This window comes from Erinaceus europaeus, chromosome 17 (assembly GCF_950295315.1).
Source record: "Erinaceus europaeus chromosome 17, mEriEur2.1, whole genome shotgun sequence".
In the NCBI taxonomy this organism is placed as follows: Eukaryota; Metazoa; Chordata; class Mammalia; order Eulipotyphla; family Erinaceidae; genus Erinaceus; species Erinaceus europaeus.
In genome coordinates, this window is record NC_080178.1 from 75,815,708 (window position 1) to 75,830,247 (window position 14,540).

General features: G+C 45.0%; 1 long non-coding RNA gene across 1 annotated transcript; it reads left to right on the forward strand.

The window, feature by feature from the left end:
- The first annotated feature begins 5,231 nt into the window (after nt 1–5,231).
- Nucleotides 5,232–14,289, forward strand: LOC132534092 (uncharacterized). The gene is made up of 3 exons (XR_009545781.1): nt 5,232–5,642; nt 9,273–9,348; nt 14,079–14,289. It is a non-coding gene; the product is annotated as an uncharacterized LOC132534092 (long non-coding RNA).
- Nucleotides 14,290–14,540: the final 251 nt, after the last annotated feature.

The window sequence follows — 14,540 nt, forward strand, 5'->3', positions numbered from 1 at the left end:
GACCCCTTTTTGCCCCTTTCTCAACAATTTTCTTCATGAAAGTGATGAAATGAGGGGTTCCTTATCCTCGTTCAAGTATGAGCAGCCCTCACATGCTATGGGGAGCCCAGCCTTCTCCTGAGTCTTTTCTCCTGCAACATCCAAACCCCAGCCAAAGGCCGAAGAGCACAGCAAAAAGCCAACACTCATTTCTGGAACGAATGGCTCAGAACACACCTCCCAGGTCTCCTCCAGCTTCTCCCATTCAGAGAACCTGGCTTCCTTCTCACTGCCCCCATTCCATTTCTCCTTGGGGAAATTAAACCCAGTCTTCACTGAGTGAAGCTCAGAGGGGCATTCTCCCAACCACACGGTGTCCTTGCTATTTCCCAAGCAAGCTGCTTGTGCTGATTAAGGTCATTGTGAGCCTGCATCCAGTCTGCATGGGGCTCCAGTCCTCATTTGTTCCAGTTATTCCAGCATCTGCAAACAACACCTTTTCACGTTCAAAAGCACCCTAAGGGAATAATTGGTTGTAAGGTATGACAGACACCAGGTAGTGACGCCCCACTGAATCATGTCCTTTTCTGAGCCCTTCCATGTGTGCAGAAGGAACTAAAGACTTGCTTCTGGCCTACAGGATATGGCAAAGGTGACAGGATACCTGCCACCACCTGCCACCTCCCACCCTTGATTTTGTTACCTTATTTAAGATTATCTTTGTGGCAATAGTGAAAGGTGCCTTGTGGGAACTCTGATTAGACTAGGGGAAAGGTCACAGGAGCTGGGAGCAACTGCAGATCTCAGTTGTCTAGATGCAAGCAAACAAATTCCACACTGACCATGAGGCCTGTAGAAGTCTGCACTCCAGAAATGAGAATGGCCTCCTGATCACTTGATCAGCCTTTATTTTTCCATTTTGTTGTTCTTGTTGTTGTTATTGCTATTGTTTCCATTGCTGTTGTTGTTGGATAGGACAGAGAGAAATTGAGAGAGAAGGGGAAGACAAAGAAGGGGAGAGAAAGATAGACACCTGCAGACCTGATTCACTGCCCATGAAGTGACAGACCTGCAGGTGGGGAGCCTGGGCTTGAACTGGAATCCTTCTGCCGGTCCTTGAGCTTCACCCCATCTGCGCTTAACCCGCTGCACTACCGCCTGGCCCCTTGATCAGCCTTTGAGACTCCCAGCTGAGCCATGTCTGGATTCCTGACCCACAGACACTGTGAGGTCATCAGTGGGATTGGTCTAAGCTGCTACATTTATGGTTTAATTTGTTTGCAGTGATCAAAATCCATACTTAAGAGTTGCCCTAGTTCTAAATAACCAGTCACTCAGCTGGTCTGGTCTTCATGACAGAGTAGTATTTTCTTAAATTCTGGGAACATATTATTTTCACCCCTCTTACCTCCCTGTACTTGCAGAAGGCTCACACCTTTTGATGTGACACACCTGGTTGTGTGCACAGCACTCAGATGAAAAGGTCTCTGGCGTCACGGTGCCTGCATCTGAACCCAGCCCATCGCTTACTGTGTGACTCTAAGCAGATCACTTCAGGACTTCAGATTCCTTTCAGTAAAGGGGGTTTTCAGAGTAAGAGAAGATGGTTTGCAAGGACAAATTGATGTAATTCAAACACATTTAGAACACATAGCAGCTAGAGGCATCTAAGTTGACTTTTACTTTCGTTTCATTCCCTCCATCCTTCAGATCTGCTAGTGCTGTCTTCACTTGCAGGTGGAGAAGCTGGTATGGAAACATTAAGCTACTTGCTCAAAATCACACAGATAGAGATCGGCAGAGAGACCCAAGCCACCTATGTGTGTGCTTTTCCCCACGCTGGTATCATTCTTGTGGTTGCAGGATTTGAAAAAATAATAGAGGTGTGTTTGTTTCCCAGAATTCCATAGTGGATTTTGAAAAAAAAAAAATGCTGTCCCAATGCAGAGATGTTGATGTGGGCTAAATTTTGTATTATGGAACTACCCCTTCAGGCCTGGGTGGGCTTCTGGAAGTACACACAGACCATTTAGATAGTTTAGTGGGAGGTGGTGACCCATAAATGTGCTCTGGGGCCCATTAAGCTGACACTTCCTGACAAATGACAGGGACTTTGAGATACTTCGAGTCTTCTAAAACCTGGACATTTACATAAGTACAGATGATTGGGATCCATAGATAGATAATCTGCTACCTGCTCACTTTTAATGTGCTTGTGAACACTCACAAGAAGCGCATGACTTCTAAGTATCTATAAGCTGATTGTGCTGTAAACCAAGCCTGACAGCACAATAGGCACAGATAAAATCAAGTGGCCTCTTTGCCAGTCGGTGTGGGAGCTGAGTAGGGGCAGGCATGCAAATCAGTTCAGGGCTAATTGACAAGCTTGCTGGGATGCTTACAAGCCCCTTATCTGAGGAGGTTTTATGTCCCTGTCCTTAGGTAACCTGCAGAGATACAAGCTGCTGTGATGAGGATGATTCTAACTGCATTTACCATGGTGAGACGACAGGGTCAGGCTTAGAGACCCTGTAATTGAGGGAAATCCGTGAAGGCCATGGCCTGACAAGGCTGAAATCCATTTATTATTCTCTGCTTGGCTTTCTCTTCTATGCCCTTGCTCCTCCTCTAGACTGGCAGATTCTTATTTGTCTTTCAAGACCAGTCAGTTCCTCCTTGAGGCTTGTTCTGACTTTGCCAGGGAAAATATTTCCTCTCTTGCTCTCAGAGAGTTCCTTGTACTTCTTCTGGACTCGTTCTAACTATGTGGGTATCTGAAATGCCTGCCCTTTTCTCCTTGCCCAAATGACTTCTTTATAGATATCCTTCAGAAGGAGATGTGTTTATGAACACACTGTCCAAACAGAAACACTGGCAAGGGAAGCAGGCTTTGGATGTCAGGGTACCGTGAGGAAGGAATCACATACAATCCCATTCATGTGTCCGCCATTCTGTTTGTTGCTCTCCTCTTGGGACTCCTCTTTTTGCTTCTCAGGTAAGGACTACAGAACCCATGTCTGAGGGGGCAACCTCTGTTCTTATTAGATTTTTTTTTCAAGCATTTATTTATTTAAACAAAAATGAATTTCTGTTGGGAAATTGTGGGGAGGTGGTGAAGCCTGGCAGAGCTTAACCTATAAGGTGAGTTCACCTGGTAAGCCTCTCTCTCTTTGGAGGGGATGAGTAAAAAGGGGACACATGAACCTCAGAAGGATGGCGGCCATGTAAGTCTTCCCTCTTCCACAAAATGCAACTTCCCGCCAGGCCCACAGCTTTGTTAAGCCTGCTCCACCCTATTTCCATGCTAGTATGGCCTGTCCCTTTATTATCTACATATGAATCTTCTGTTTTGTCTTATAAATGACTAAAAGCCTCCTTACTAATTCCCCTCAGGTTATTGCTATCCTAGCAACCGTTGCTGGGGAGGTGCCTTTCTCCACCCCTCTCCTAACTATGTATGGCTTGTCAAGCCACTCCCAATGTGTGGTTGCCTGTGTTCAAACCTGGAGGAGGGCAAGGGTGCAGATGGGGAGGTGAACTCCAGCCATTTTTTGCGGTTGGTGCCACATGGCTTAACAAGGTGTGCTCCCACCCAACTCTGGGACACTCTTCATGAATAAAGATTTGAATTGTCCTGCTGCCACAAACTTAGTCCCTGGGTCATCTCTCTCTCCTGTGACACTGGCCCAACAAATTTCCATGAGAAATTGCCCTCTAGAGGGTAAAATAATATTCCTGTATTGATATAGAGTATATATTCATGTGTATAGGCAGAGATGGAACTCCAGAGGGGCAAGATATCCCTATGCTGTACTTATTACACAATTGCTTTCCTTGATGTGACAATTCCTAAAACATTATAACAAATAGAACCAAAGAAAAGTACAATGACTCAGAACAATGTACTTTCATTTCCCATTCCTTCAGTAAGTCTAAAGAGGTGTTAGTGATGATAGCTCTCCATATGTAGAACTTCAGAAAGATGGGTTTTTTTGTTTGTTTCTTTTTGGTATTGAGACTCACTTATTTTGTAGAGACCATCCTATCTGCACCAAACATGGCAGAAACCAAAGTTGTGCCTCAGATTTGAAGGTGGCAAAACATTATTTCCATTCCTACCCCACTGGTTAGAATTTAGTCACATGTCCAACTTCAGAGACAAATGGAAAATGCCCAGGGAGAAAAGAAAATTGATTTTAGTGGGGGACAAGCAGTTCATCCGATCCCTGTCTCCCTCTCCTCACCTTTCCTGGAGGAGGTAGGTGATGACTGTGCTGGGCTGCACACAGTTCCTCCTATTTGGGGTATTCATGAAGGATTCTATGTTCCAGATAGCATGTATTTCCATTGACTTCATAATAATTTTGGAGTTATGCTACAAAACAGAGGATACAAGTCCAGCTTACAAATAAGTGTACCTATAGGAAATAGTACTCCATCTTTGCCAGTAGAACTTGACCTCTCTCATTTGAACTCTGTTCTATGGTGACCAAACATATTACTGGTTTCGATTATCCTGTATGCTGACTTCAATAAATTTGTGTATCTGAACTTAGCAAACAGCACTGGCCATTTTTCTTTATTTTTAATTGCCACCGGGGTTATCACTGGGGCTGCTGCCAGCACTACAAGTCCCCACTTCCTGTAGCTTTTTTCTCTATTTTATTTGATAGGACACAAAGACATTGAAAGGGGAGAGGGAGATAGAGAAGGAACGAGAACGAGAGACACCTGCAGACCTGTTTCACAGCTTGTGAAGCTCCCCACTCCCCACAGCTGTGGATCAGGGGAGGGGATCCCACCCCTTTGGCAAGGATCCGTCTTCCTCTCTGAGGAGGTCCTCCAGCTCCCACCAGGTCCTGGGCTCTGTTGAATCTCTCGGCTTTTCCTGCATGAGCACATGTTCCCTTTTCCTGCTTCCAGATGAAGTGAAGCCAGACTCTGCCTCTCTGCATGGTAAGAAACTGTGGAGAAGAGGCCCCGCCCATGGTTCCCCCCACACTTTGCAAACCATCTGCAGCACAGGCTGGTGCTGTATCTTCAGACATCTTCAGACATCCACCCAGCTCTGATTCCTGGGTCCTTGGCTTCACACCCTCCTCTCTGTCTCTAACACACAAATCCTGAGTGCCTCATTTTATTGTAAAATTAAAATTGTTTCCGAGAACCTCAAAGCGGGGGGGGGGGGGGAAGAGAAATTGTTTTCAGCTTTGATTGCAGTCATAATAAAATAGCTATTTGTAGTAGGGGGGGGACACTGTATTATTCCTGGATAAATGAAAACAAAAATATTTTTTACAGTTCTCCATGAAGACAGTGATAGAATTTTGCACATGACAGTGTTTATATTTGTTCTTCTTTGGACATCCACAAAGTGAGATATGTGGTCTCTGACAAGCTGGGAAGATGCCAAGACAGATTTCCTGTCTGTTCTCCAGTTATACCAGTTCCCAGTTCCCACTAGAGCTCAGAGTCCCAACTGCTGGCTTCTGAGGGTGTTACAGACTGGGTCCTGAGTCTCCCAACTTCCTCGTTGAAATTGTGCCCTGGGCCCTGAATCAGACCTAATTTTCTTGCACTGAGCATCATCAGCAAGCACCAGGCCTGTATGGAATGCTGTTATGTGATACCTCCTTGGATTATCATAGCAGTTGTAAGAGAAGGTATGTCCTGTCTTCTAAATAAAAAAATTGAGACTCAGCTAAGCAAAGTGAGCCACCCTTGCATTTATAGCTAACTGGGGAGTATGGATATTTCTAATGTCCTTTCTTCTTCTCTTCCTTGTTCCATCCTGGATATCAGGCCTTTGTGGGGCACCACTGGCCTCTGGTGAAGGGAAGACCTTGCAGCATCTAGTGACCAAGCCCTGTGACCTGGGGGAAATCACATGGAGAATCTTTATAGCTTGGTGTTGTCACTGGTTAAAAAAAAAGGGGGCTGGGGTGGGGTGGAGTGGGGTGGTATCGACTTGATATTAAGGGACTGGAATTTTTTTTCTTTAGAATTTCTTTTTTTTAACATCTTTTTAAAATTTTTATTTATTTATTCCCTTTTGTTGCCCTTGTTGTTGTAGTTATTATTGTTGTCATTGTTGTTGGATAGGACAGAAAGAAATGGAGAGAGAAGGGGAAGACAGAGGGGGAGAGAAAGACAGACACCTGCAGACCTGCTTCACCGCCTGTGAAGCGACTCCCCTGCAGGTAGACAGCTGGGAGCTCGAACCGGGATCCTTACGCTTCCATAGGTCCTTGCCCTTTGCACCATGTGCGCTTAACCCGCTGCGCAACCACCCAACTCCCGGGACTAGAATTTTTAAGAGTGTATATCTGTATCTCTATGGATATATACAGATATAGATGTGTAGATATAGATACTTTGGCTGATGGGTAGGGGTTCAAAACAAATTAGGTCCTTAGTGAGGCATTTCTTACTTTATTCTGGGATGACAAATTGCTATATATCTAAAGAAGAAACAAGAGAAAGATTAAATAAGCATCCTGGCACATCAGACTTTGGGTCCAATAGTTCTGGAATAGCTTAAAAACACCCCCACTGCATATTCTTTATGTTTATTTCATTTTACTTGCAAATGCTCAACTCTAGCTTATGGTGGTATGGGGGACTGAACCTGGGACCTGGAAGCCTCGGGCATTAAAGTCTGTTTGCACAACCATTATGCTATCTCCCCCCAAAAAAAAAATTATACCCTGTCTGATAGAGGAATACACCCATCCCATCTTCACTCTGGGTTCAGCCTTTGCCTAAAGGTTGAAGCCAACAAAGATTCTATCTTATTTCCCTTCCTCAAAATCACAAGAGAGTTCAGTCTGTTTCAAAATGCATTATGTACTATGAAAGCCTTTGCAAATGCCTGGTTTGATTTTGAAATTCATTTTTTAGTTTGATTGTTTTATTTGGTAGGAGATAATGAGAGAGGAGAGGAAGAGAGAGACAGAAATAGAAAGATAGACCAAAGACCAGAACACTGACATAGTTCCGACATAGGTGGTATTAGGTTCGGACATAAGGTCTCAAGGATAATGAGCACACAAGCTGGTATTCTGACAGTCTGAGGTTATTTTCCTGAGCCCAAATGTCCATTTATAATTCAGATATGTCTGTGTAATGCAAGGTGAGTGGTCTCTTTTTGTGACACAGGCCACAAGTTTTGAAGGAAGGTTGGATAGTTCAATTCCCTGAGCTTACAAAAATGTTTTCTTTTACCATTTTAATGGATAGAACAGAGAGAGGAGAGGAAGAAAGAGAGAGAGAGACACCTGCAGACCTGCTTGTGAAGCATCCCCCCTGCAGGTAGGGATCTCGAACCTGGATCCTTGTGTGGGTCCTGGTGCCTAGTTCTATGTGTGTTTAAACAGATGCACCACAGCGCAGCCCTCCAAAATCCTATTCATGATCAGGAGCCTCCATCCCGCTTCCCCCTAAGTGCTCCCTGAAAGACCCTGTCACCTCTAAACTTTAGCATGAGGAGAGAAGAAGGCCACGGGATCTGTGACAGAACTCAGAGAATTCGGTTCTCTCTCCCTGTGCTCCTTGAACCAAGGCAGTGGCTATCAGAAGCACACTGCTTCCTCACAGTGAGCCTGCCTTTCCCAGGCCTGGTGCTGAGCCTACAGATTTGAGCTGATGCCAAAGTCCTTGCTTCTCCCTGTCCTTCTCTTTTAAATCTACACACAAGAGACTTTTAAAGCCTGGCACAGAGACTTCAGGTCATAAAATATTTGGAATCTTTGATTTTTTGATAATAAATAAATCAGTGATTACAGTATGAGTTGCTGGAATCTCAGAAAGCTGCCCCCGGTTTATGGCAAACCTTTTTATCTGTTCATATGGCTACACATTAAAACCCTTGCTCTTTATTTATGATTTTGAATGCTGTCTTAGCTTTTAACAAATACGTCAATAACTGACTTGGGGATGGGGAGGGAACCCACTTTAACTTGCCAACTATTGACCTCTCTGAGCAGCAATTCCTGATATTTAGGGGAATCTGTGGAAGAAAAAAATCCACAGTTTTTGTTTGTTTGTTTGTTTGTTTGTTTGTTTTGTTTTTTGTCTCCAGGGTTATCGCTGGGGCTTGGTGCCTGCACTACAAATCCACGGCTCCTGCTGGCCATTCCCCCCCCCCATTTTATTGGATAGGACAGACAGAGAGAGGGAGAGAGAAAGACAGACACCTGCAGACCTGCTTCGCCACTTGTGAAGCGACCCCCTGCAGGTGGGGAGCCAGGGCTCGAACCTGGATCCTTGCGTGGGTCCTTTTGCTATTACTACGTGCCCTTCACTGGTCATGCTACTGCTCAGTCACCACCACCATTATTTTCGTATGTCCTGAGAAACTTCTAGAGAGGTAAAATTATATCCTCTTAAACTGTCGTCAGAAGTCAATATCAGCCTTCACCTTTTTTTTTTTTTTTTAATGTACTTATTATTGGAGAGAGACAGAGAGAAGCTGAGTGGGAAGGGGAGATAGGGAGGAAAAGAGACAGGAAGACATCTGCTTCATCTCTTGTGAAGCTTTCCACGTGGGGTGGGGATCAGGAGCTTGAACCTGCGTCCTTCCACACTATAAAGTGTGTGCTTAGCCAGATGCTTTACCATCTGGCCCCCTTCAGCCTTCACTTATTAAACAGAGTGGACAGGGTGGTTCTATGGGGCTTCAGAGGGGAAATCGCTCCTGTGACTATGTAAAAATATATCTTATTTGTCTTTATGTGGGGCATCATAGGGACCTCTGGAGACCCATCTTCCACTCAGATTCTCCTTTTGCAACTGACTTGAATTAGCAAATCAACCTCCTCTATTGGAGTCATCCGTGAGTAGGGGAGGCAGGAGCACAGGCCAGCCAATGTGTGTGAGATTAGGGTTCAGAAGAAAAGACAGCACCAGCTGCATCACCTTCACGGACAACCTGACAACAAGTTAGTTAAGAGGGTGGCACTGGGGGCAACAGCACAGCAGAACACATGCAGATCATGGAGACCAGGACACAGGAATAGCAAATGAGACCCCACAAGAAAGAGCTGAACAATTCACAACTGTTTCTGTTTCTTCAGCTGGTCGTCAGTATCTGAAGGAAGATTTACTTTTATAGTTAGGGCAAACAGGAGTGCAAAGACGTGAACGAAAGTCTAGTTTTCCTCTGTTGTGAGTTTCCAACGGTGAAGGGAAGGGGAACTGGAATAGTACCATTCTGGGGGAGGAGGGCATATCTACTTGGAGTCAGAATCCGTATGAGGCACTTTCGATCATAATCTCCTCTCATTTCTTGAAAGAGTACACGACGAGGAGATTGAAAGTCAGAAATAGTTTGGAATTTCACCTGACATCCCGGGACTTGTGAAGAGCTAGGTAAGAGTTGCTGGTGGTGGTGGTGGTTGTGTGCGTGTGGTGGTGTTGGTTGGTGATGGTGATTGAAGAGAGATCCCTGCAAAGACCATGGCTCTTGAAAGCTATTCTTTGAGGTGTCCCTCAGTCCTCCCATTCTGCGCAGAGTCCTGGTGACCCAAGGAAGCATAACTGGAGTGCTGAGTGCTGAGTGCCCGGGGCAGGGGGGGGGGGGGGAGAAGGCAGACGGAATGCTTTGAGGCAAGTCATCTGTTCAGCAGAATGAAATTAACAGTGAATGGGTCTCTCCTGGGACTGATTCTCTCCAACTGCACCCCATAATAAAATGCTTCACAAAGAAATCTGACAATTAACTTGTTAATTCAAAACATCCTTCTCCCAGCTGTCTAGAACTATAACCTAATTGTTGCAAGTTGGTGGTTTATAAAAACAAAAAAAGAAAGTAAAATCCCATTAAATATGAATGTGTATTTCTTCTGCAATTTTCCTACTCTTAGTGTTCATCTTACCATGTGCTCTTTCAAGCTGCCATCAGATTCTTAATCCACATACTAAACATTTATTTCTCTCTCTCTCTCTCTCTCTCTCTCTCTCTATCTATCTATCTATCTATCTCTATATATGTCCAATGTAGTTTCAGGAATTTAAAGCTTTCTCTCTCTCTCTCATGAGAAGCTACTCAGTGATATGAATAGTCTGTCTTGGAGCACAGAGCCTGACTTCAGGCCAGAGGTTTGAACAGCAGTCAGCTGGGATTGCGAGCTGTGAGACAACCACCTACCTCTCTCCTTCTTCTCAGACTGAAGGAATAATCCACACAATGTTAGATCAACAAAAGCAAATATCCAATTTTAATACTAACTAATGGATGGAGGGGTATGGAGTGAAGCAAGTAAGCATATTTACAGTCCAAAACACCTTCAAGGAATTCAAGAGGAGGGAGGGGGTCTGGGAGTGACAGACAGGGAAAAGGAAACTAACAATCTCCTCTTTCTGCAGGTGACTTGTTAAAATGAGACTCATTTGGATAAATGAGGGAGAAATGATGGTTTAGCTTAGGAGGAAAATCTGGGCCTGCAGTAGTCCTGCATTTTTATTTACTTTCTGCCCAAACTTTATTTTAAACAATGTGCCAATGAACATGGAAGTATAGCTATGATACTGACTTCAAATCCTTTGAGTTAATATTCAGACATGAATTACTGGGTTACATGGTAGTAACACTTCAAACTGAGGACCCTCTGTACTCCTTAAGAGTGATCCTACCGACTCACTCCTCCACAAACAGCATTCCAAAGTTCTCCTTTTCCCACTTCCTACTCAAGGCTTGTTATCTCTTCCTGTCTGGATATCTCCTCAGGTGCTTCGCCTGCCTTTTCACACTAAAATAATCTGTACACCAAAGCAGTGTTTCCAGAAAATACCAGCTTTCTGAAACTTCTCAAAGTATGCCCACCACACCCTTCACTTAGCTTCGTTCCCTATTTCACGTCTCTGAAATCTGGTTTCCTCAACTGTAAAAGCCAATTATAATCTCTACATTGCAATAGTGTTGAAAGGATTGAAATGACGTCTATGAGTATTTCAAGGCTAGAGGGATGGGTGTGTGTGTGTTCATTTGTGTACACAGACAAGATCGAGTTCTAACAAAAAGTCATCGACAGCTAAACAATTTATGAATTTATTTACTTTATAGATCTTTACTGTTCAAAAATATTTCATTTATCGACATTGGCACAAAGCACATTAAACAAAACTTAAAAGCAAGTTCAGCTACGTAGCTCTCTGGGATAGTGTGTGCTTTGCCATGTGTGTGAGGCAACTTTGAGCCCAGGCCCCACTGCACTGGGGTAAGCTCTAGTGCTGTGGTCTCCTATCCTTCCCGTTCCTTCCCGTTCCTTCCCGTTCCTTCCCGTTCCTTCCCTTCCCTTCCCTTCCCTTCCCTTCACTTCCCTTCCCTTCCCTTCCCTTCCCGTCCCGTCCCGTCCCGTCCCGTCCCGTCCCGTCCCGTCCCGTCCCGTCCCGTCTCGTCCCGTCTCGTCTCTTCTCTCTCTCTCTCTCTCTCTCCCCCTCTCTCTCTCTTTCTCTCTGCCTCTCTCTATCTGAAAAAGTTACCCAACAGTGGTGAAGCTCTGGTGATAAAACAAAAAAGAGGGGGGGCGGGTGGTGTCACACCTGGTTGAGCGCACATGTTACAGTGCATAAGGATCTGGGTTCAAGCTCCCAGTCACCACCTGCAGGGGGAAAACTTCATAAGTGGTAAAGGCTAAAGGTTTCTCTCTGTCTCTCTCCCTATCTTCCTCTTCCCTCTCAATTTCTGGCTGTCTCTATCCAATAAATAAATAAAGATAATTTTAAAAAAATGTAGGGGGTCAGATGGTAGCGCAGTGGGTTAAGTGTACATGGCACAGAGCCTAAGGACGGGCGTAAGGATCCCGGTTCCAGCCCCCGGTTCCCCACTTGCAGGGGGCTGCCTCACAATTGGTGAAGCAGGTCTGCAGGTGTCTGTCTTTCTCCTCCCACCCATCTTCCCTTCCTCTCTTGATTTCTCTCTGTCCATCCAACAACAACGACATCAATAACAACAATAATAATAACCGTAACAAAGATAAAACAACAAGGGCAGCAAAAGGGAGAATAAAGAGCCTCCAGGATCAGCGGATTCCTGGTGCAGGCACTGAGCTCCGGTGATAACCCTGGAGGCAAAAAAAAGAATGTAATGCCACCAGTATAGTTTTTCTTACCTGCTATTGACTGAAGCATCACTAAAGGCCACCCTTTGTGATATGTCCCCAAGACAGGATGCCTTAGGCAGAAAAAGGCATAGTGGGAGGAATCCCAGGTGTTGTTACCATGGACAAGCTAAGTCCATGGGACCACTCAGATAACTAATTTCTTTTTAGTTATAGGTGTCTTGGGCGGTATAGTTGACATATAATCATTCCTTCTGCCTGTGTTTCTGCTTTCTCAACTGTTCATTGACCAAGCAAATGAATTACTTCAAAGGTTCCTTTCTGTCCCAATGTTCTTCAAGTCCATGAAACCATTAGACAGTAATTTGATTTCTTTGGCTCAGAATGTCCCATTATGTGAGATTCACAACAAATCCAGCAAGGACTAGGCTGGGTCTGCAAGCCAGACATTTCCTCCTAGACCTGTAGGGGCTGATTTATGAGCTTGACCTTATTCTGGGATAGGACCTAAGAGAAGTCAGGGAGGTGAGAACCCACAGGCACCAGAGAAACAAGCAACTGTGCCCACAAAGTCAGAGCCAAGGGTAGCCTTGGCCACACCAACTCCTGGCAGAAGAGTCTATGCAGGGCTAGACACTCCTCACTCTTACTTCCTGGGCTTCACGTTGCCAGAGCTACCATTAGCTCTCCCGGTGTGGTGGTTGCTCTATGAGGGCACGCAGCGATTGCATGGTGTCTATAGGCTTCCCAGGAATCTTCTGCGTAGGGAAGATCCTTTCACCAAGTCTCCCTTTCTCCTTGTCCAGAGGCCCTGGGCCTCAGCCATACACAAATCTTGATTTCATCAGGAGCTCTCTGTTCCTTCAGCTGCTCCTGTTTTCGCTCTGAAGAGACACATCCTCCCTCATGAGTTTTATTGTTCCCTGGCCGCCTCATTTGCTCGCGAGTTCCTTCCCAGGGAGCTGGGACTCAGCCAGCCTCTTCTTGTGGCAAATCAGTCCGTCGCCCACAAGAAAGCTCTTTTTCCTCTTCGTTATGGCTTCTGTTGTCATTATGAGAAAGAAAAGAAGGAGAGACAATAAAAATCTCACTTCCTCCTGGTTCGCTTTATAGATATTTCTCATTAAGATAATTAAGAGCAATCAAAGCCAAAGGCATAGCTGCTTCTCGTTAGACAAATCATTTTGCAACTGTTTGCTTCTCAAGTCAAAAGTGATGATTGTTGGCTGCCAACACCCAACTCCCTTCTCGGCTTCCTGTCATCTTCTCTGCGGCTCAGCAGGGCAAAGAGAATGTGGTAGCAGCCTCTCTCCTCTGGAGTCAAAGGCATGCTTTGCACTTGGTTTCCTATGAGGTTTCTACAATAGGCCTGTTTCATTGTTCTGTCTTTCTGGAAGCTGTCCAGACCCAGGATGGATTGGGGTAGTGAACTCTCAATCCCTAGAAAGAAAAATTTGCATAGAGGATCAATGCTCTTCTCTTCTTTGAGGAGTTAAAACTGAGTGTCTCGGAGAGTCATGCAGTAGTAGTTCAGCGGGTTAAGCTCAGGTGGTGCAAAGCACAAGGACCAGTGTAAGGATCTCGGTTCAAACCCCCAGCTCCCCATCTGCAAGAGAGTTGCTTCACAAGTGGTGAAGCAGGTCTGCAGGTGTCTATCTTTCTCTCCTTCTCTCTGTCTTCCCCTCCTCTCTCCATCTCCCCCTCCTCTCTACATTTCTCTCTGTTCTATCGAACAACAATGACATCAATAGTAACAGTAATAAGTACAACAATAAAAATAATTGTCTCTTAAAAAAAACTGAATGTCTCCTGAAGGCCTCGTTCACTTGGAGTGGTTCTTAAATCCAGGGCCCACTTACCACCAGTTTTGCAATGCTGTTAGAATTACCAACCAATAGGCAAGAATTAGCAAAGTCATAGGCCCCTTGGAATATACTGAACATAGACTTCCTAGCTTCTTCCAACATGAAGACCCCAAATTTCATCTGCTCTTTTCTTACCTTTAAGTGCCCGATTATTAAACAATTTGTTCTGCTTTAGATCTTAATGCTTTCTAGCCATCAAGTTGCAGATGCTACCCTGAAGCCAACCTGACTTCCATGATAAAACCTGATTTCCCTCACCAACGTGCTCTGGAACCTCCCCTCCACAGAGCCCTGCCCCACTAGGGAAAGACAGAAACAGGCTGGAGGTATGGATCTACCTGCCAACACCCATGTCCAGTGGAGAAGCAATGACAGATGCCAAAACTCCCACCTTATGTACCCCATAAAGATCTTTAGGCCATACTCCCAGAGGGATAAATAGAGAAGCCTCCAATGGAGGGGATGGGATACGGAACTCTGGTGGTGGGAACTGTATGGAATTTTAACCCTCTTATCCCACCATCTTGTCAAACATTATTAAATCATGAAGAAGAAAAAGGAGGAGGAGGGGGGAGGTGATAAGAATACCCAGTCATCAAGGCAGGGGCTGATGGGATGCAGAACTTAGGGAAAGCTA